Here is a 20,890-nt window from a genome sequence, read left to right on the forward strand (position 1 = left end):
CCAAAGTGCTGGGATTACAGGCTTGAGCCACCGAGCCCGGCCTCCAAATTTCTTGACTGAACTCTACCTGCACTGCCAAGGCACCAGTGTGTATGTGGATTGTTGCAGCAGTTTTCTTAGCAATCTTGCCTTCTCCCGCTGAGAGTTCATTCTTGTACAGTGATTAATTAATTTTTTTTTTTTTTTTGAGATTGAGTCTTGCTTTGTCACCCAGGCTGGAGTGCAGTGGCGCAATCTCAGCTCATTGCAACCTCTGTCTCCCGGGTTCAAGCGATTCTCCTGCCTCAGCCTCCTGAGTCGCTGGGATTACAGGCATGCACCACCACGCCTGGCTAATTTTTTTGTATTTTAGTAGAGACGGGGTTTCACCATGTTGCCCAGCTGGTCTTGAACTTCTGACTTCATGTGATCCACCTGCCTCGGCCTCCCAAAGTGCTGGGATTACAGGCGTGAGGCACTGCGCCTGGCCACGTACAGCGATTTTTAAAAATCAGATCCTTTTACTCACCTGCTTAAAACATTTTAATGACTTTGCATCACTCTTAGAATAAAATCTAAATTTCTTACTGGAGCGTACAAGCCATAGTACTAATATGGTGGTAAAGTTTAACAACTAGTTCTCTGGGGGAAAATAAAGAAAAAGGGCTGAATTGTAGCATTTACCAATTTCAACAGCATCAGTACTCCTACTATGGCTGATTTCAGGCTGCCAAATGCGAAGTCAACCAGCTCCCAAATTTCCTGAAATTTAACAGTTTTCCTGAGCCAGTAGGAGGTGGTTCCAGCATGCTTGTAGGCTACAAGGTCCTATATGATCTGCTCTGCCCACCTTTTTTTTTCTTTTCAAATATTTTTTAGGTTGGGTGCGGTGGCTCACACCTGTAATCCCAGCACTTTGGGAAGCCAAGGTGGGCGGATCACTTGAGGTTGGGAGTTTGAGACCAGCCTGGCCAATATGGTGAAACACCATCTCTACTAAAAACACAAAAATTAGCCAGGTGTGGTTGTGCATGCCTGTAGTCCCAGCTACTCGGGAGGCTGAGGCACGAGAATGGCTTGAATCCAGGAAGCAGAGGTTGTAGTGAGCCAAGATCACACCATTGCACTCCAGCCTGGACACCACAGCAGACTCTGTCTCAAAAAAAAAATTTTTTTTTTTTTAGCAGAGATGTGGTGTCACTATGTTGCCCAGGCTGGAGTGGGCAACGCAGGCTATTCACAGGTGCAATCCCACCTACTGATCAGCACAGGAGTTTTGATCTGCTGTTTCCAACCTGGGCTGGTTCACCCCTCCTTTGGCAACCTGATGGTCCCCCACTCCCAAGAGGTCACCATAGTGATGCTGAACTTAATGTGGACATCTGATTAGCTTAGTGCTCTACAGTCCAGAACTCTTGGGCTCAAGTTATCCTCCTGCCTCAGCCTTCCTAGTAGCTGGGACCACAGGCATACACCACCATGCCCGACCTCCCACCTTTTCAACTTTATCTTGGGTCACTCTTCTGTTACCCAAGGGTCACGAAACCCTTCAACTGCGCTGGCCTTCTTTCTGTTCTCCTCTGCTTGATGATTTACAAATTTCTATCTGTATCTCTCCTCTGAGCCACAGGATCATGTTGTCAACTACCTACTTGACATTGCCACTCAGAAGTCTACTGAACATCTGAAACTTTGTATGTCCTAATCAGAACTCTTGATTTTGCTCCACTCCAATCTTGACTGTCCTCTAGTTTTCCTCATGTCAGCAAATGGCACTGTCATCAACCTACTTGCTCAGGCCCAAAACCTGAGTTACCTTTAAGTTTTCTCTGTCTCTCACCTTTCTCCATCACTAGCCAAGTTCCAGTGACTCCAAATTTGTTTACTTTTCTTCCGTTCCACTCTCACCCTAGTCCAAGCTACCATCATCTTTTGCCCATACTACGACAACTGTTACTAGCTGGTCTACCTGCCCTTATCCCCCATCTAGCAGTCAGAGTGATTTAATCAGTTTACTCCCTTGACTTCAACTCTTGAGTGGGTCCCCCATTATCATCAGGATAAACTCCAGGCTCTTTAATCTGGCTTACCAGGTGCTCCATGACCTGGCCTCTGCCTACTACTCAGTCTGATCTCTTGCTGCTACCTGCATTATAATCTGTGCTTTGGATACTTTTCAAGTCTACTCCTAGTACCTCACATCGTCTCTCTTGAGGGTCAGTTTCCTTACCCATCATTTGATCTTCAGTCTCTGCCCTCTCCAACTCATCCTCCACATTGCAGCCAAGTACCCTTCCAAACTCATCAGATGCTACCATTGCTTTGCTCAGAAGCCTTCAATAATTCTCAATTTTCTAAAGAAAACATTTTGAGAAGACAACTTTTCCAAAGAAGTTTACTAAAGACAATTTTAACAGAATTCAAAACCCTTTACAATTTGGCCCCTACCGGTTTTCCTAGTATCATTTCCCACTGCCACCCTGTGATGATTAATTTCATATGTCAACTTGGTTAGGCCACAGTACCCAGCTATTTGGGAAAACACTAGTCTAGATGTTGCTATAAAGGCATTTTTAAGATGAGTTTGACATTTAAATCAGTAGACTTTAAGTAAAACAAATTCCTGTCCATAATGTGAGTGGCCCTCATCCAATCAGTGAGGGCCTTAAAAGAAAAAAGACTGAAGCCCGTCAAGGAAGAGGAGATTCTGCCAGCAGACTACCTTCAGATTTAAACTGCAACATCAACTCACCCTAGTCACCCACGCCCAAGTCTGATGCTACCTCATCCTGAAATTTTTCCTGATTCCACAGTTGTGTACTGCTTGTTTCCTTCCTTTTCTTCAACTTTACCTCTCTCTCTTTTTTATTTATTTTTTATTTTTTGAGACGGGGTCTCACTGTGTTGCCCAGGCTGGAGTGCAATGGCACGATCTTGGCTCACTGCAACCTCTGCCTCCCGGGTTCAAGCAATTCTCTGCCTCAGCCTCCGGAGTAGCTGGGATCACAGACACCCAGCTAATTTTTTTTGTATTTTTAGTAGAGATGGGCATTCACCGTCTTGGCCAGGCTGGTTTTGAACTCCTGACCTCGTGATCCACCTGCCTCGGCCTCCCGAAGTGCTGGGATTACAGGCATGAGCCACTGCATCTGGCCGCAACTTTACCTCTTTTTAAAACTTTTTTTTTTTTTTTTTGACGGAGTCTCACTCTGTCACTGAGGCTGGAGTGCAGTGGCACGATCTTGGCTCACTGCAACCTCTGCCTCCCAGGTTCAAGTGATTCTCCTGCCCCAGCCTCCCAAGTAGCTGGGATTACAGGTGTGTGCCACCACGCCCAGCTAATTTTTGTATTTTTAGTAGAGACAGGGTTTCACCATTTTGGCCAGGTTGGTCTCGAAATCCTGGCCTCAAGTGATATGCCTGCCTTGGCCTCCCAAAGTGCTGGCATTATAGTCATGAGCCACTGTGCCTGGCCCTCTTTTTAAAATTTTTATTATGAAAAATCTCAACCATATATAAAAGTAGAGAGGCCAGTAAAATGAACACAAAGTTCTATCATCCAACTTCGACAATTAGCTATACATGGCCAATCTTCTTTCATCTCTACCCCCATGAGACATCATTTCAATTCATCTGACTTACATATTATTAATTAGAATTATGTTTATCTAAACTATAATTGCTCCTTAAAAATACATGTATAATAATACTGCTATCACACCTAAAAATTTATAATTCCTTAATATCATCATATATTGAGTTCAGTTAGTATTCATATTTCCTTGGTTATTTTATAATTGTTTTCCAGCTTCTGTTTGAATTGGGGCTCTCTCTCTCTCCATATCCTGTGCTCCTTTAGCTTTTTTTTTTTTGAGATGGAGTCTCACTCTTGTCACTCAGGCTGGAGTGCAACGGAGTGATCTCGGCTCACTATAACCTCCCCATTTCCCAGGTTCAAGTGATTCTCCTGCCTCAGCCTCCCAAGTAGCTGGGACTATAGGTGCCCGCCACCATGTCCAGCTGTTTTGTATTTTTAGTAGAGACGGGATTTCAGTATGCTGGTCAGGCTGGTCTCGAACTCCTAACCTCAAGTGATCCACCTGCCTCAGCCTCCCAAAGCGCTGGGATTACAAGCATGAGCCACCACACCTGGCCTCCCTTAGCTTCTTATTTAGACCTCTGCTGTGGCACACTCTACCTTATATGAGTTATCTGGGTGTAAGTCTTTATGCTCCCTCCCAGCCAGCAAGCCAATCAGCAGGCACGGGGCCCTCCTAGTCATCCTAGCTCTTCAGGATCTTTCACTCTCCATTGTACATACCAGGCACTCATTAAATGTCAAGTCAAATTCCTGTCAATATCAGTGTCACTAGTACCTTTTCCCAAACACAGCTGTTTACTCACATAAGTTATGTGCATAGTCATGAAATAAAGAAATGGCCTAGCACTGAGTGCTTCTCTTCTCTTCTCTTCTCCTTTCCTTCCTTCCCTCCCTCCCTCCCTCCTTTCTTTCTCTCTCTCTCTCTCTCTCTCTCACTGTCTTCTGGGCTGAAGTGCAGTGGCGCACTCTTGGCTCACTGAAACCTCCACCTCCCAGGTTCAAGCGAGTCTCTTGCCTCAGCCTCTTGAGTAGCTGGGATTAAAAGTGACTGCCACCAAGCCTGGCTAATTTTTCTATTTTTTAGTAGAGATGGGGTTTCACCATGTTGGCCAGGCTGGTCTCGGACTCCTGACCACAGGTGATCTGCCTACCTCGGCCTCCCAAAGTGCTGGGATTACAGGCTTGAGCCACTGCGCCTGACCCACTGATTGCTTTCTATATACTATCTCATTTAATCCTCACAAAAGCCTCATGAAAGAGGTAGTATTATCATATTAGCCTGATTATATAGATGACAAAATGGAGTTGGTGAGAGGATAAACACCAGTCTCTAAAATCACAGACCATGACACAAAGCATCAACTTGAATCTGGGTCTGTTTGACTCAGAGCCAAGCTCCACTTCACTAAGCTCCACTGTCTCCTGATGCTCAGGACTGAAAATACTCTCTCAGCCCTTTACAGACTTGTTGCCACACATCATTGGTGGATGTGGCTGCCACAGCATGTACACTGAATGAGTTCTTTATGCCGAGACAGGAGCCTGTGCTGTGGTATGAATAAGTGCCTCTACAAGTGTCCTACTAATTGGGTATCCAAAATACAAAGGCAAGTATGGGCTGCTGGTTGCTCCCAAAGGGCAAAGGAATGGCAAGGCTAGATCCCAGTACATCTCAACCCTTAGCTGCATTAGGCTGACCGCGGAAGCTTTTAAAAACCCTCAGTGACTGGGATCCACCCCTAGAGATCGCAATTTAACTGAACGGGGATGAGGGCCTGGACACTAGCACTTTTTACGAGTTCCCCAACTGATTCTGATGTGCAGCCAGCATTGAGAGCCACTGATGTGGACCTTCCATGGCACAAGGCATCTCTGGGCTCAAACCCGAGTTCATCAACCTGCTGCTGACACTGAGAGTGCCTGAGAGACAAAGCACATGGGTCCTGAAGCCAGACTGTTTGGACTGAGTCCCCCCGCTTTGCCACTCACTAGCTCTGTGATGGTCAGCAAGTGCCTTTAGCTTCTGGAGCTTCAATTTCCTCATCTGTAAAGTGGGGTAATAATAATAACACCTACCTTACAGAACTGCTGTCAAATGATTTAATACATGTAAATTGCTTAGAACTGTATTTGACATAGAGCAAGCGCTAAAGAATTAACCACCATTGTTGTTATTATTATTCAAACTTGTAAGAAAGACAAGCATGCTGAAGACCAAACCAACCCGCTAGATTGGAATGGCCATTCATCCAAACTGTATCTTACTAGTAAAGAGAAATGAAACATGTCCGGCAGCTTGTCACAAGAACCTGAACTTAAGTCCTCCCACACAAACCCAGGCAACTATTCCATAGCTGTCTAGTTCAGACCCACAGCTCGCAGGATGAGCACACTGGATTCTGCAACCTGGCATCATCTGAAACAATCAGAGTAGTCCGGCCTGACTTTGTTACTATCTGTATAACCCTGGTCAAGTCATTTAGCTCCCTGAACTTTAGTTTTCTCACATGTCAAATGAGGAGACTGAAACACAATGACCTTGAAGACCCTTTCCAGACCCTGTAATCCATGCTGCTAGCCAGAATCCGTGCTCCTTCCTTCCTCTAGGACTTCAAACCTGCCATTTCCTCAGCCTTGCTAAGTCTGTCTTATGGATCAGAATAAACATCATTTCCCCAGGGAAGTCTTCTGAGACCTCCACACGAAGTCAGGAGCCTATTGAACACTTTCAGTCACCCTGTGCTTCTCCTTCATGACACTTAACACAGTTTGTAATGACTCAGTGTATAATTATTTCGTTCATGTGTATTCCTGCCCCCAACTGCTCCACCTCATAGACTGTAAATACCGTGGGGGCAGCAACCACATTTGTTGTTTATGGTTTTGGCTTCAAAGCTCACCTGGTGCACAGTAGAGGTATTTAATACATATTGAAGGAAAGAAAGAACAAACATGCAGCAGATACAAATAAAGAACAAAGACTTAAAAGCAAAGCACTTGATTATTCCTGTGATAAATTCCTCAGAGGTCTTCCAACAGTGGCAGCGTTTTTGTTATTCAACCTTTCCATGAGTACTGAAATAACTGAACAATATTCATAAAGATGTAAAACATAGCTGGGCACAGCGGCTCATGCCTGTAATCCCAACACTTTGGGAGGCCGAGGCGGGCAGATCATGAGGTCAGGAGATGGAGACCATCCTGGCCATCATGGGGAAACCCCGTCTCTACTGAAAATACAAAAATTAGCTGGGCATGGTGGCATGTGCCTGTAGTCCCAGCTACTCGGGAGGCTGAGGCAGGAGAATTGCTTGAACCCAGGAGGTGGAGGTTGCAGTGAGCTGAGATTGTGTCACTGCACTGCAGCCTGGCGACTCTGTCTCAAAAAAATAAAAATTAAAAAAACATGCAAGACACATACGCCCTTTGACCAAAGCAAAAATTCTAGGAATTTAGCCCAACAGTCCCTAACCTTTTTGGCACCAGGGACTGGTTTCACGGAGGACCATTTTTCCACGGACAAGGGGTTGGGGGGAATAGTTTTGGGATGAAACTGTTCCATCTCAGATCATCAGGCATTAGATTCTCATAAGGAGTATGCAACCCAGGTCCCTTGCACACACAGCTCACAATAGGGTTTGCACTCCTATGAGAATCTAATGTCACCACTGATCTGACAGGAGGCAGGGCTCAGGCCGTAATGCTCACTTGCTGGCTGCTTACTTCACGCTGTGTGGGCCAGCCTGGTTCCTAACAGGCCACGGACCAGGGGTTGGGGACCCCTGTTTATTCTACAGATCTATTTGCATGTGCGTGAAAAATGTCTGTAACAAGGAGATTTGTTACAGCATTGTTAGTAACAGCAGAAGACTGGAAATAATCCATCAATCCGGGACTAGTTAAATAAACAGTGTATCATACTGTGGAATACTATGTCATAAATGAAAAATATGTGGCAGCTCTATCTGGATCGATGTGATATCATTTCCAAGATTTTTTTTTTTTTGAGACGGAGTTTCAATCTTATCACCCAGGTTGGAGTGCAATGGTGTGATCTCGGCTTGCTGCAACCTCTTCCTCCCAGGTTCAAGTGATTTCCCCGCCTCAGCCTCCTGAGTAGCTAGAATTACAGGTGCCTGCCACCGTGCTCAGCTAATTTTTGTATTTTTAGTAGAGACGGGGGTTTCACCATGTTGGCCAGGCTGGTCTTGAACTCCTGACCTCAAGTGATCCACCTGCCTCAGCCTCCCAAAGTGCTGGGATTGCAGGTGTGAGCCAGTGTGCCCAGCCAAGATACATTTTCAGGTGGAAAAAAACAGGGCACAGAAGAGTGTATGTAGTGTGCTGCTGCTGACCTAAAAACAGAACATAAATATACAAGTTTATGTGGATCTTTGTATAGACCATCTTTGGGAAGATACAGGTAAGAAACTGCTAACAACAATATTGACTCACAGGAGAGCTGGGTGGCTAAGGACAAAGGTTAGAGAGGTTGACTTTTCAGCATATACTCGTTGCACCTTTTGGATTTTGTATCATGTGTATGTGTTACCCACTCAAAAGACAGAATACTTAATTTTAAAAGGGCATTAAAAAGGAAAGACCAGAGAAAGAAAAGGAAAAAAATTCATAGGGAAAGGAAAAGAGTCTTCGAGTTGGAGCACACAGGAAGGAGCTCAGAACCTTCTGCATGTTATCTGGAAACAACTTGTATCTTCTGTGGATGTGGAGGACACGACCTGATGACTAAGCTGCCCAATTCACACACCATCTGAGGACATATATGTGGGGGAGGCGGTTGTGGCAGAAGACTCCAGTCTTTTGGCAAATCTCCAATAATCAAAAAAAAAAAAAAAAAAAAACCATGCCAATCATATTGGAGTAAACGAACCTTTCTGTCCTGTGAACCACATGACCCATGTTTCTCTTGGCATAGCCGGGACCCAAATAGTTGTCCTTGTACATCTGGGAAGCACCTGGGCTCTGCAGCGGGGACATGGGTATGAGTGGGTGTAGGCAGCTGCCCACCAGCAAGGCAAGCCTACAAGCTCCCGTTGATCCCCTATAGCGTGAATGCCTCCCGATTCAGTGGCAGGCTAGAGGGCTGACTAGCTGCTCAGAAAGCCTGCGATCACGATGGGGGAAGCAAGCAAACCACAGTAGGTTAGTATTCAGCTTGGACGGAGAGAAGAGAAACAGCCAGTTCCTGTGTGGTGATTGGGGGTGGGGGTGGGGAAACCCAAAGTGCAGTTGGGCCCGACTGCAGAAGGCAATTGCCATGCAAGTGAGCAGAGCTGCTGAGGCCCAGGTCACAGACCTGGCATGTGCTGCCTGCTGTGCCAACTTTGAGAGTGTCACCTTGTCTGGGGGTGAGATAGGGTGGGGAGGGTGAAGGAAAAGATTTGGCAGTGACAGTTCTCAGAAGGCTGGGAACATACAGATGTGTGCAGTGCTTGCGCATGGAGGCTCTCTGTAAAGCCTGTTGTTACACTAACCGAACCAAAAAATTCTGTACTAACTCTCGATTCCTGTTGCTGCTCATCATTAGCTATACATATTGAGGGTCTATTGAGGTTCTGTGACCCCAGCTCATTTGTGTGTTTACAGTAATCATAGGAAGCATGGAAACGCATCTGGACTGGATTTTTTTTTTTTTTTTTTTGAGATGGAGTTTCACTCTGTCGCCCAGGCTGGAGTACAGTGGCGCGATCTTGGCTCACTGTAACCTCTACCTCCGTGGTTCAAGTGATTATCATGCCACAGCCTACTGAGTAGCTGGGACTACAGGCACACGCCACCATGCCCAGCTAATTTTTAAATTTGTATTAGAGACGGGGTTTCGCCATGTTGGCCAGGCTGGTCTGGAACTCCTGGCCTCAAGTGATCTGCCCACCTCAGCCTCCCAAAGTGCTGGGATTACAGGCATGAGTCGCCGCGCCTGGCCTTGGACTGGCTTTTATGGTTCTAATCAGGCCTTCCATGCTGTGCACAGATTTTGAAGTGATGCTTCAAGAACAATAAACATGGCATCTTAGCATTATTGAGAGTACTTATTACGGACCTGGCTCTGCATTTGCACTAAACGAATTTAGTCTTTCCTGCAAGTAGATGAGGTAGGCACCATTCTTACCCTCAAAACAGATGAGGAAGATGAGGCTCAGAAGGGTTATGTGGGGTACACAAGTTCAAGCGGGAGTAAGGGGCAAGGATGGGATCCAAAGCCCACACTGTTACCCACTGAGCTAGTCTGCCCATTATAGCCTCAAGAGGAACACAGCCATCATAGGCAAATAAGCGACAGCTCTGCAGAGAAAAAGGAGGTGAAAATTGGTGCTTCCTGTGAATGCTCCCAGCCAGCTCGGGTCCTCCCTGTTGATAGCAGACCTTTCCTGGGACCTTTCTCTCCCTTTCCCTTACCTCCCTCTTCACCTCCACTTTGAGGTGGGGAGTGAGGGTGGGAAGATCCTATCTTAGGTGCTGTTACTGTTTAGCTGGAGTTCAAAGAAGCCTGCTCAGCACAGGGTGGTCATTTTGACTCCCAGATCTTTATCTGTTCCGAGGAATGAGCCAGCTCAGGTCAGGTGAAGAGGACAGAGTGATTCTACACTCAGTGGAGTTAGGAAAGCTCTTCCCCATGCCTTCCTTGCCTTCCCTCCAGGGACTAGTCTTGTTTCTATGCTCTACAGCTGCCATCCCTAAAGTATTTCGGGCACGCTATATCTTCTGGAAAAAAAAAAAAAAAAAAAAAAGGGTGGGGGGAGACTTTTCCTTTCCTTTCACTTTAATAGTGATGCTCATACAGAGCCACCTTGCCTAGATATCTACCTTATTTGAAAAGCATCTTTTTTTTTTTTTTTTTTTTTGACTGCTAACACAATGCTACTCAGAAGAATTTGGTTCACAAAGGGGCCAGACCTAAAAGTAAGATGACAGCAGGGAGAGTTGAAAATACAACAGACTAAAGGTAAGGCTGCCCTCCTCTCCCACTACCCTGAAGGCTCAGAACCTAGCAGTGTTTGTACCTCTGGACAGGTAATTTGACTCTGTTAGGAAAATAGAACTCTGTTCCTACTGAGAGTAGATGCTATGCCAACCGGGAAATATTGAAGTAGGCAGAAAACCTGGAACTTTGTTAGCACCTCCTCGCAGGGATAGTTACAACAATTTACTCTCCCATTCTGGGGCTTTGCTTCTGCTCCCTGCCCTGCCCCCTGTGGTAGGCGGGCTTTCTTCCCAGTCCCTCTGAGCAGTTGTCGTTCAAGGCTGGCCAAAGGCCTGTGGCTACTGAATGGTCTATGCCTGTGGCTCACTGCTCATTATGGCTTCTCAAGTCAAAACCACAAGTAGGGCTTTCCATTGCCAGACTGCCAGGGACTAAAGCAGGCCCCAGGACAGCCCAGTTTTCCAAAGATTTTTTTTCTCTCTCTAACTCGAGTTAACCATTCCCTGGCCAAAGCCAGGCTCATTATGCTCTGAGTGTTTGTGTCCTCCCAAAATTCATCTGCTGAAATCCTCACTCCCAGGGTGATGGTTTTAGGAGGCAGGGCCTTTGGGAGGTGATTAGGCCATGAAGGCAAAGCCCTCACTGAATGGGATTAGGGTCCTTTTAAAAGAGATGCAAGAAAGCTAGCTCCCCCTTCCACCACGTGAGGGCAAAGCAAGAAGGCTCCAGGAAGCTGGCCTTCGCCAGGTATCAAATCTGCCTTGACCTTGGACTTCTGTCTCCAGAACGGTGAGAAATACATTTTGGTTGTTTATAAGCCATCTAGTTTATGATATTTTGTTATTGCAGCCTGAACGGAATAAGACAAGACTCTGGCCTGTCAGTTTCTGAGCTTGCAAAGTATTGATTTTCTCAACTCCTCTTGCACTGAGGCTGTGGACTCCCAATATCAAGGTTTGCTTTCCTGCTCCCTCATCCTCTAGTCCGGCACGTGGGGCAAGGGAACTGAAGTCGAAATGATCCGATTACCTCGCCTACAGGATTAGGCTCCTGTACTCTTGGTGAATAAGGAAGGGCCTGAGGAAGGAGAGACATAGGTTCAAGTCCCAGCTCCGCCACTTACTTACTAGCTATGTGATGGTTGGGTAAGTGACTTACACCTTGTGCCTTGTTTCCTCATCTATAAAACAGGAGTACTAAGAGCACTTATTTCATAGGGTCAATAAAGACAGTTAAATGGAATAAACGGCCTTGTACACATTAAATGACCAATAAGTGGTAGTTATTATTATATTATTTTAATTTCTTTCTTTTTTTTTCCCCTCAGGGGAAAGCATGAACGCAGTCCTCCACTACCACAAATTATGCAGTCGAGTTTCCCACATTTGGGGAAATCGCAGGGGTCAGCACATCTGCAGTGCAATGGATAAGCCTCGCCCTGGGAAAACCACCTTCATGATCATGGTATCTCGCCTGCTAGGTAAGTATATATTATTATAATTTCTTAATCGCAGGGAAGGCTTTCTTGTCATCACTTCCCTTAACATAGTTTGCCCCCACCCTTATCCCTGACAAAAACCTCCCCAACAAAGTACAGCATAGATTTACATGCATTCATTCAGATCTGGTCACATTTACAGAAAGCAATCAACTAACAAAATACAGTGGACCTTTCTTTCTTTTCGTTTTTTTTTTTTTTTTTTTTTGAGACGGAGTCTTGCTCTGTTGCCCAGGCTGGAGTTCAGTGGTGCAATCTCAGCTCACTGCAAGCTCCGCCTTCTGGGTTCAAGTTATTCTCCTGTCTCAGCCTCCTGAGTAGCTGGGATTACAGGCATGGGCCACCATGCTGGGATAATTTTGTATTTTTCGTAGAGATGGGGGTTTCACCATGTTGGCCAGGCTGGTCTCGAACTCCTGACCTCTGGTGATTGGCCTGCCTCAGCCTCCCAAAGTGTTGGAATTACAGACAGGAGCCACCGTGCCTGGCCTACAGTTGACCTTTGAACAACATGGATTTGAGTTGTCCTGGTTCACTTATATGTGGATTTTTTTCAATAAATACAGTCGGCCCTCTGTTTCTGTGGGTTCTGCATCCACAACCAAATTTGGGATATGGGACTTTTGTATAAGGAGGACCAACTTTTTGTGTCTACAGGTTTCACAGGGCCGACTTCAGGGCTGAGAAATGAGTGGATTTTGGTATCAGAGAGGGGTTCTGCAACCAATGGCCTGCATATACCTAGGGACGACTGTATAAATTTGATGGTGCTATGATTTGTCAAGCACTTCCAGCCACCATACAAAGCGCCAGGAGGCTGGAATGAAGAGGAAGTATAAATCAAGATGGTGTCAAGAATTTTTCCTTCTGTCCTTTTAGCATATTTGTCTATCCTGAAACGTTAACGGCTGTTTGCACTGAGATGCATAGAACCTGATTGCTAGGGTAGGAGATGGAAGACAATGCATTCTCAGAGTGAAGTGCATAGACAGTTTTAGACAGGGGACATGCAGAGGTTTTCTTAGGGCAGCAAATTGAGCAGGAGGCAGGCTTGGGTGTTCTTACTTTGATCTTGGGTAGGTACAACCACACGGACTTGGGACTCACCCAGCAGACAGTGAGCTCTCCTAAGCTGTCCCTAAACTTCATTCATTTTTAAACAAGTATTAGGTGTCTGCTACATGAGGCTGTATGTTGTGAGGATATACAAATGTGTAAGACATACTTCCCACAGGCAAAGAGTTTGCAATCTAGAGGAAATAAGGGACACAAAAGATTATAACAAAAGGAAGCATGTAGCATGGGTCATAAGACAGCTCTCGCAAGAGTGAGCTATTCAGGAGCGGGAGACTACTGCTTGGGGAGATGGGAGAAGACTTCAGGAGGCGGCTTTTATAGTGATGGGACAGCAGGGCAATAGTGTTAAGATGGGAAGAGGTAGGGCATGGAGAGAAATGCCATTGAAAAGAAACTGGCTGGATCAGAGGGCACATATAGGCTAAAAGCATCATTTAAAAGGGGTTATTGGGCCGGGCATGGTGGCTCATGCCTGTAATCCCAGTACATTGGGAGGCTGAGGTGGGTGGATCACCTGAGGTCAGGAGTTCAAGACCAGCCTGGCCAACATGGAGAAACCCCATCTCTACTAAAAATACAAAATTAGCTGGGCGTGGTGGCGCATGCCTGTAGTCCCAGCTACTCGGGAGGCTGAGGCAGGAGAATCACTTAAAGCCAGGAGGCGGAGGTTGCAGTGAGCCAAGATTGCACCACTGCACTCCAGCCTGGGCAACAAAGCGAGACTCTGCTTAAAACCTCCCGAGTAGCTGGGAAAAAAAGGGTGGGGGGTGGTATTCACCCACAAAGCTCTTAGAACAAAGTAACTATGCCCTTGGGGGTTGGGTGGGGGACAGTGAAAATACAGCATCTGTAGTTATTAACTGAGTAGATTGTTAGTTAACTCAGCTTCTCTTGGCCCAGAATCCCCTCCGAAGTGGGCTGAAGCACCTCCATTGTGGTTCTACAAAGGCAAAACATCTACCTTGATCCATTAAGATAGGACAGCTGTTTTGGGGGTTGGAAAAGCCAACTCATTTCTTAAACAACAGGTATGTGCTATAGTAGGTGAGAAAAGACAGCCATCACTGAGACAAACCTCAGCTGAGCCTTTAAGAAAATTGGGACAGATGTTCCAAGACAGAGGTAACCTCATGAACAAAGGCCTGGTGACTGGAATGTGAAATGCACTTAGTCTTCAGGGCTTGGGAGAAGGGGCTAAGAAGATTAGTTTGATGAACTTGGAGGCTTGAATAGAGCAGAGGTCAAACAAATGTGTGTTTTGTTTAGCCCAGCCAGTACCTAACAATTTTCATTTGCCGGCAGTGAAAAACTGGGAGATTTTACATAAAAATCTGGATTTTAGACTCCTTTGAAAACTGGGCCTACATTTCTAAATGGCATCCATCCTTTGGAGGAGAGGAACTGGCCACAGCCTCTACTGGCTGTCTTTATTCCTTTCTGCTATCCATATTTAGATGCAAATCACATTTTGTGAGCACAGTGCAGTTTAGCTCTTCAGAATGCTTTTGAAAGCCATGATGGCTCTGAATGCATTTGAAGGCTCTTTTCGTTCCAGCTGCTTAGGTTTTGAGATGAAGTCTCGCTCTGTCACCGAGGCTGGAGTGCAGTGGCACAATCTCAACTCACTGCAACCTCCACCTCCTAGGTTCAACTGATCCTCCCACCTCAGCCTCCTGAGTAGCTGGGACTACAGGCACCTGCCACGATGCCCAGCTAATTTTGTGTGTGTGTGTTTTAGTAGAGATGGGGTTTCATTATGTTGGCTAGGCTGGTCTTGAACTCCTGACCTCAAGTGATTACAGACGTGGACCACCAGGCCCAGCCTGAAGGCTTATTCTTTACAGGGTGAGTATATGTTATCTGGGATTCCCTACATTCTGTTTTTCATGTTACTTCCAAGTTTCTGCAGGCATTTGTTTTTATAACTTCTTTATATAAAGAGCCTCTGTGCAACGAGGATCGCAAAGTTGGTAAGGGAAACATGCCAAGCCAAGGGGCTCAGCCCTTTTTCTCTGGGGACAATCAAGAAGGACACAATAGGCTGAGTACAGTGGCTCATGCCTGCAATGCCACCACTCTGGGAAGTCAAAGCAGGAGGATGGCTTGAGCCCAGGAGTTTGAGACCAGCCTGGTCAACATAAGGAGACCAGGAGACCCGATCTCTACAAAACATTTAAAAAATTAGTCAGGCATAGGTGGCGCATGCCTGTGGTCCCAGCCACTTGGGAGGCTGAGGTGGAAGGATTGCTTAGGCCCGGGAGGTTGGGGCTGCAATGAGCTGTGATTGTGCCACTGCACTCCAGCCTGGGAGAGACAGCAAGACCCTGTCTCACAAAAAAAAAAAAAAAAAAAAAAAAAAAAAAAAAAAAAGGCTATAATACAGACAGATCTGAGAAACACCCATCTGACAGAATCCCATATGGGCTGGGCTGGAGAGGACTGAAATGAGCACTGACTTTGGGGACAAGTTCCCTGGGCTTATATCCCAGCTCAATTACTGGATGGGTGAACTTGCAGGCTATAGAACCTTTCGGTGCCTCAGTTTTCTCATTTGTAAAATGGACTTAATAACAGTGCCCACCTTGTAGGGCTGTTGTAAGGATTAAATGAGATAATGAACATAAAGCACTTAGCACAGTGCCTGGTACATATTAATATTCAATGCTTAAGATCATTTTTAGAATTAATCCTGGAGACCAATGAGGAGATGACTGTCATAGCCTAGATATGAGCTGATAAGGTCCAAGATTAGGGCAAGAGGCAGTGACAGAAAGAAAGACCAGCATGGGAATATTAGGAATGAAGAAGCAACTGGGTTCAAGGTTGACTGGGTGAGGGGAAGGGGAAGAGTCAAACACAAGTTGTGGATTTCCAGCCTGAGTCATTAGGGCAATGATGGAATTGAAATGGAAAACTCTGGGATGACAGTGTTAGGAAAAGAAGAAGTCAGCTTGATGCATATTAAGTTAGAGGTGACAGTGGAGATACAATAGCCAAATAGTGATGTCGAGCAGGCTGTGGGAAATGTGGGACCATGGCTCAGAAGGGAGGTCAGGGTTGAAGATGTAGATATGAAAATGAAAAACTACAAGAGGGGATGAGCGCCCTGAGAGGGAATGAATGAAGTGACTGTGTCCAATTCAGCAAAGGTAACCCGAGGTGTCGAGCATCTCTATTTGAGTAGGCTGGAGCCTCTGTTTATTCACTGACCATGTGTATTCTGCTCAGTCAGCTGTACCACTCGGATACCACCTTTGTCCTTCATCTTATGTGCTTTCAGTTCAAATGCTGACCTGGCCCAATCCTGCTTACCTTGTGAGCTGTGATGGGGTCAAAGTCCACTGGGGTATAAAGCAACAGGCTCATACTTGGTTTTATATTTGATGAAATGGAGACACCTAATATGGGCAATAGGGGAGGGTGTCGGGCAGAGTTGTGGGGGAACCAAGCATGTGTCTGGTGCCTCCCTCCTGATCCTTTCAGAAGGCCTGCCAGAGTCCAAGGCTCCTACATTCTCAGCTGCTCCCTGGATTTTCAGGGCAGTATTCCCCAGCCTATCTCCCTCTCTTTTCCATATGCACCTGTGCAGAGAGCCATTTTCTCAGGACTCCCTGGTTCTTTTTCGGGGTGCACAGATTAATCAGATGAATTTATTTCTGTCAATATTTTACCCCTCCTACCTGTTCTCTGAATACACTAAGTTCTGCCATCTCTTCTGGCCCAGGCCCTGGGCTAGGTGTGGGAAATAGACGAAAAGGCCAGGCTATACCTGGAAGGGCTTCAGCTAAGATGCACTGAAGCCTGGAGAAGGGGATTTCAGGCAGGGTGGTTGGGGTTCGTGAAAGCACACCAAGTTGGGGGCACCTCATTCCATGTCTGCACAGGCCTGCCCCACCCCTCCTTCCCACCAGAAGTCATTCTATCAGGACATGCACATGCATATTTATTTACCTCTCCATTCTCTAGCATGCCAGCCAGGAGCCAAGGCAAGAAAAGGAAAAAGGGATAAAATGAGTGTAAGCATGATGAAGGAAGGGCTCAGCTGGTTAAACAAGACTTCTGATTACTGTCATTATGTTCAAAGGAGTTCCAACCTGATGTGCCATTAAATGGGCTGTGTGTGTCTAGAGAAAAGCATATTAAGAGAAAGAGACATCCAGACAAAGGGGCCAGTCAGTGCAGGGATTGAGAAAAATTCCCTGTGTAGCACATTATCCAACAGACACCTGCCATTGATTTGCTTCATGACAGGCAGTGCAGTGGGGAAAGCCAATGGAATGCAAATGTTGCCATTAAGTATGCTCAGGTTAGAGCAGCCCAGTGGCCCTGCAAAGGTCCCTCGTTACTTATTCTGCTGGCAAACCCTGCCTGCTCCAGCGGGGACAGACTGTTTTTAAAGCCCTCTCTTCTCAGTAAATTTGGAGTGTGTGCTTTATAGGACAAATAACAATAACAAAACCAACAAGTTTAGCATTAGTCCGTGGTTTCTAGGCCTCTTAGTCTGCAAACCGAAGATGGATTTCAAGCAGGGATTATGAAGTTTTTAACTTGACAGAGATCACTGAACTTCAGGCTCCAATCAGGTGGTGCTCAGCTACTCTCTATTTACTGCAGTGACATCTAATGGCCAGAAAAACCCAATGCCATGTTTGCATTTAAAAGCAGCGTGCAGTTGTGTCTTGGGGGTGATATATTTTTTTTAATATAGGGTGGACAAAGTGTTAGTATGTTTATTAACCCCTGCAAAATGACATTTTCACTGAAACCCTAAAAGTTCACTTCCTATATCTTTGGATGACATTTATATTGTTATTCATAATTACATGCTGATCCTATTTTGTGAAAACGGTGCAATTATCTCTTCAGTTTTTTTTTTTTTTTTTTTTTTTTACAATCATCATGACTTTGCATCTATTTAAAAACTTCTTCTTATGCTCTATATATGCATTATCTGGAAGGCTCCCATACAAGGAAAAAGATGGTCAGGATTACCCCCAAATACCCACTTCTAGTGTATCTTACCCCAGTTTATAGTGGGTTGTTTTGCTAGGGGTATAGCATGCAGATGGTGTAGAAAGCAGTGTTGGCTGGATTCTCCCAGATGAGGTCACTGTTCTAGCTCCCAGGAAGAGAAAGCAAAACCAAGGTTTATGGGGAAGACTGGGACCCTTCCCCCCTCCCATTTAGATGTCATTGGACTTCATCTGAAACCGTTTTTCTTTCTTTCTTTTTTTTTTTTGAGACAGAGTTTTACTCTGTTACCCAGGCTGGAGTGCGGTGGCGTGATCTCAGCTCACTGCAACCTCTGCCTCTCAGGTTTAAGCGATTCTTCTGTCTCAGCCTCCCAAGTAGCTGAGACTACAGGCACATGCCAACACACCTGGGTACTTTTTTTTTTTTTTGTATTTTTAGTAGAGATGGGGTTTCGTTATGTTGGTCAGGCTGGTTTTGAACTCCTGACCTCAGGTGATCCACGTGCCTCGGCCTCCCAAAGTGCTGGGATTACAGATGTGAGCTACGGCATTTGGCCTGAAACCCTTTTTCATTGACTAGCCCTACCCCTTGAGGCTCAAGGCCCTGGTTTTGGACTGGCCCACTATGGGGAGGAAGCTAAGCTTGAGAAGCCTTGAACTATGCATGAAGTGGCAGAAAGTGCTGGAGAGATGCCACTGGCAGTGAGAAATTCTTAGGACCAGGATTTTAAAAAAAATGAATAAAACACTTAAAGTATATCATACTTCTTTCCCACCCTACTTCTCCCCAGATTTTTAAAGAGAAACTATTTTTTTGTTTGTTTGTTTGGAGAGAGCATAATTACCCTGTGAAGAAAACAACTTTTCTAAGGTTTGACCTAGATGAAATTGCTGTTTGAATGATGTCAACAAAGTTGAATATTGGTAATTTCATCTGGTTCAAGTTAAAGAAAGAAGACTGAAAGTAAAGGAGAGACATACTGTGTCTCTGAATAAAAGATGAAATATTTTACATAAATTACTCCAAGTGTATGGGTTTTACATAATTGCAATCATAATCACAAGGTAATTCTAAAGTTATCAGGAAGAACAAATGCCTGAAAATAATCAAGGAAATGTTGAAAAGAAAAACGAGGAGGGCTATATTCCACTAGACATTAAAAGGTGTTTTTCGGCCAGGGGTGGGGGCTCATGCCTGTAATCCCAGCACTTTGGGAGGCCAAAGAGGGCAGATCACGAGATCGGGAGTTCGAGACCAGCCTGGGTAACATGGTGAAACCTCATCTCTACTAAAAATACAAAAAATGAGCCAGGCATAGTGGTGGCACACGCCTGCAGTCCTAGCTACTCAGGAGGCTGAGGCAGGAGAATCGTTTTAACCCAGGAGGCAGAGGTTATAGTGAGCTGAGGTCGCGCCACTGCACTCCAGCATGGGCAGCAGAGCAACACTCCATCTCAAAAACAACAACAACAAAAAACGGCATTTTTCTAGAGTTATGGTCATTAAGATAGACAGAGACCCTAGTATGTGGCGAAAGTCGCAGCACAAAGTAGTGGAGAAAAGAATAATTATTTTAAAAATGGTGCTTAGACAATTGGTAAACTATTAAAAAAAAAAAGATGACTGCTTCACATCATGCACCAGGAAAATTCTTTTTTTTTTTTTTTTTTTTTGAGATAGAATCTTGCTCTGTCACCCAGGCTGGAGTGTGGTGGCACAAATATGGCTCATTGCAACCCCTACCTCCAGGGCTCAAGTGATCCTCCCTCCTCAGTCTCCCAAGTAGCTAGGACTACAGGTGTGCACCAGCTACAGGTGTGCCCAGTTAATTTTTGTATTTTTTTATGGAGACAGGTCTCGCCATGTTGGCCAGCTGGTCTCGAACTCCTAGCTTCAAGTGATTCTACCTATCTCAAACTCCCAAAGTGTTGTGATTATAGGCAGGAGCCACAGCACCTGTGCACCAGTAAATTTTTTTTTTTTTTTTTTGGGCCGGGTTTTTCTCTGTTCCCCCAGGCTGGAGGGCAGTGGGACGATCTCAGCTCACTGCAACCTCTGCCTCCTGAGTTCAAATGATTCTCCTGCCTCAGCCTCCTGAGTAGCTGGGACTACAGGCACGCGTCACCACGCCCGGCTACTTTTTGTATTTTTAGTAGAGACAGGGTTTCACCATGTTGGCCAGGCTGGTCTCGAACTCCTGACCTCAGGTGATTCGCCCACCTCTGCCTCCCAAAGTGCTGGGATAACAGGCACAAGCCACTGCACCCTGCCACACCAGGTAAATTCTAAATGTATTAAAATGTTAAGTATAAGGCCGGGCACAGTGGCTCACGCCTGTAATCCCAGCACTTTGGGAGTTTGAGATGAGTAGGATTGCTTGAGTCCAGGAGTTTGATACCAGCCTGGGCAACATGGCAAGACTTTGTCTCTACAAAAAGTAGAAAAATTAGCTGAGTATGATGGCCAGGCACGGCGGCTCACGCCTGTAATCCCAGCACTTTGGGAGACTGAGGTGGGTGGATCACGAGGTCAAGAGGTCGAGACCATCCTGGCCAACATGGTGAAACCCTGTCTCTGCTAAAAATACAAAATAAATAAATAAATAAATAAATAAATAAATAAAATAAAATAAAATAAAATAAAATAAAATAAATTAGCTGGGCATGGTGGCACGTGCCTGTAGTCCCAGCTACTCAGGAGGCTCAGGCAAGAGAATTGCTTGAACCAGGGAGGTGGAGGTTGCAGTGAGCCGAGATGGCGCAACTGCACCTCAGCCTGGCAACAGAGCCTGACTCTGTCTCAAAAAAAAAAAAAAAAA

The 20,890-nt window shown here is 45.5% G+C and overlaps 1 protein-coding gene and 1 non-coding gene across 2 annotated transcripts in view; both read right to left on the reverse strand.

The window, feature by feature from the left end:
• The window catches only part of SLC25A43 (solute carrier family 25 member 43), a 48,626-nt gene that overhangs the window by 11,757 nt on the left and 15,979 nt on the right, over positions 1-20,890 (reverse strand). The window lies entirely within an intron of this gene.
• On the reverse strand, positions 11,848-12,011 carry LOC111531464. Its single transcript, XR_002728296.1, has one exon. It is a non-coding gene; the product is annotated as a U1 spliceosomal RNA (small nuclear RNA).

This window comes from Piliocolobus tephrosceles, chromosome 12 (assembly GCF_002776525.5).
Source record: "Piliocolobus tephrosceles isolate RC106 chromosome 12, ASM277652v3, whole genome shotgun sequence".
Taxonomy (NCBI): Eukaryota; Metazoa; Chordata; class Mammalia; order Primates; family Cercopithecidae; genus Piliocolobus; species Piliocolobus tephrosceles.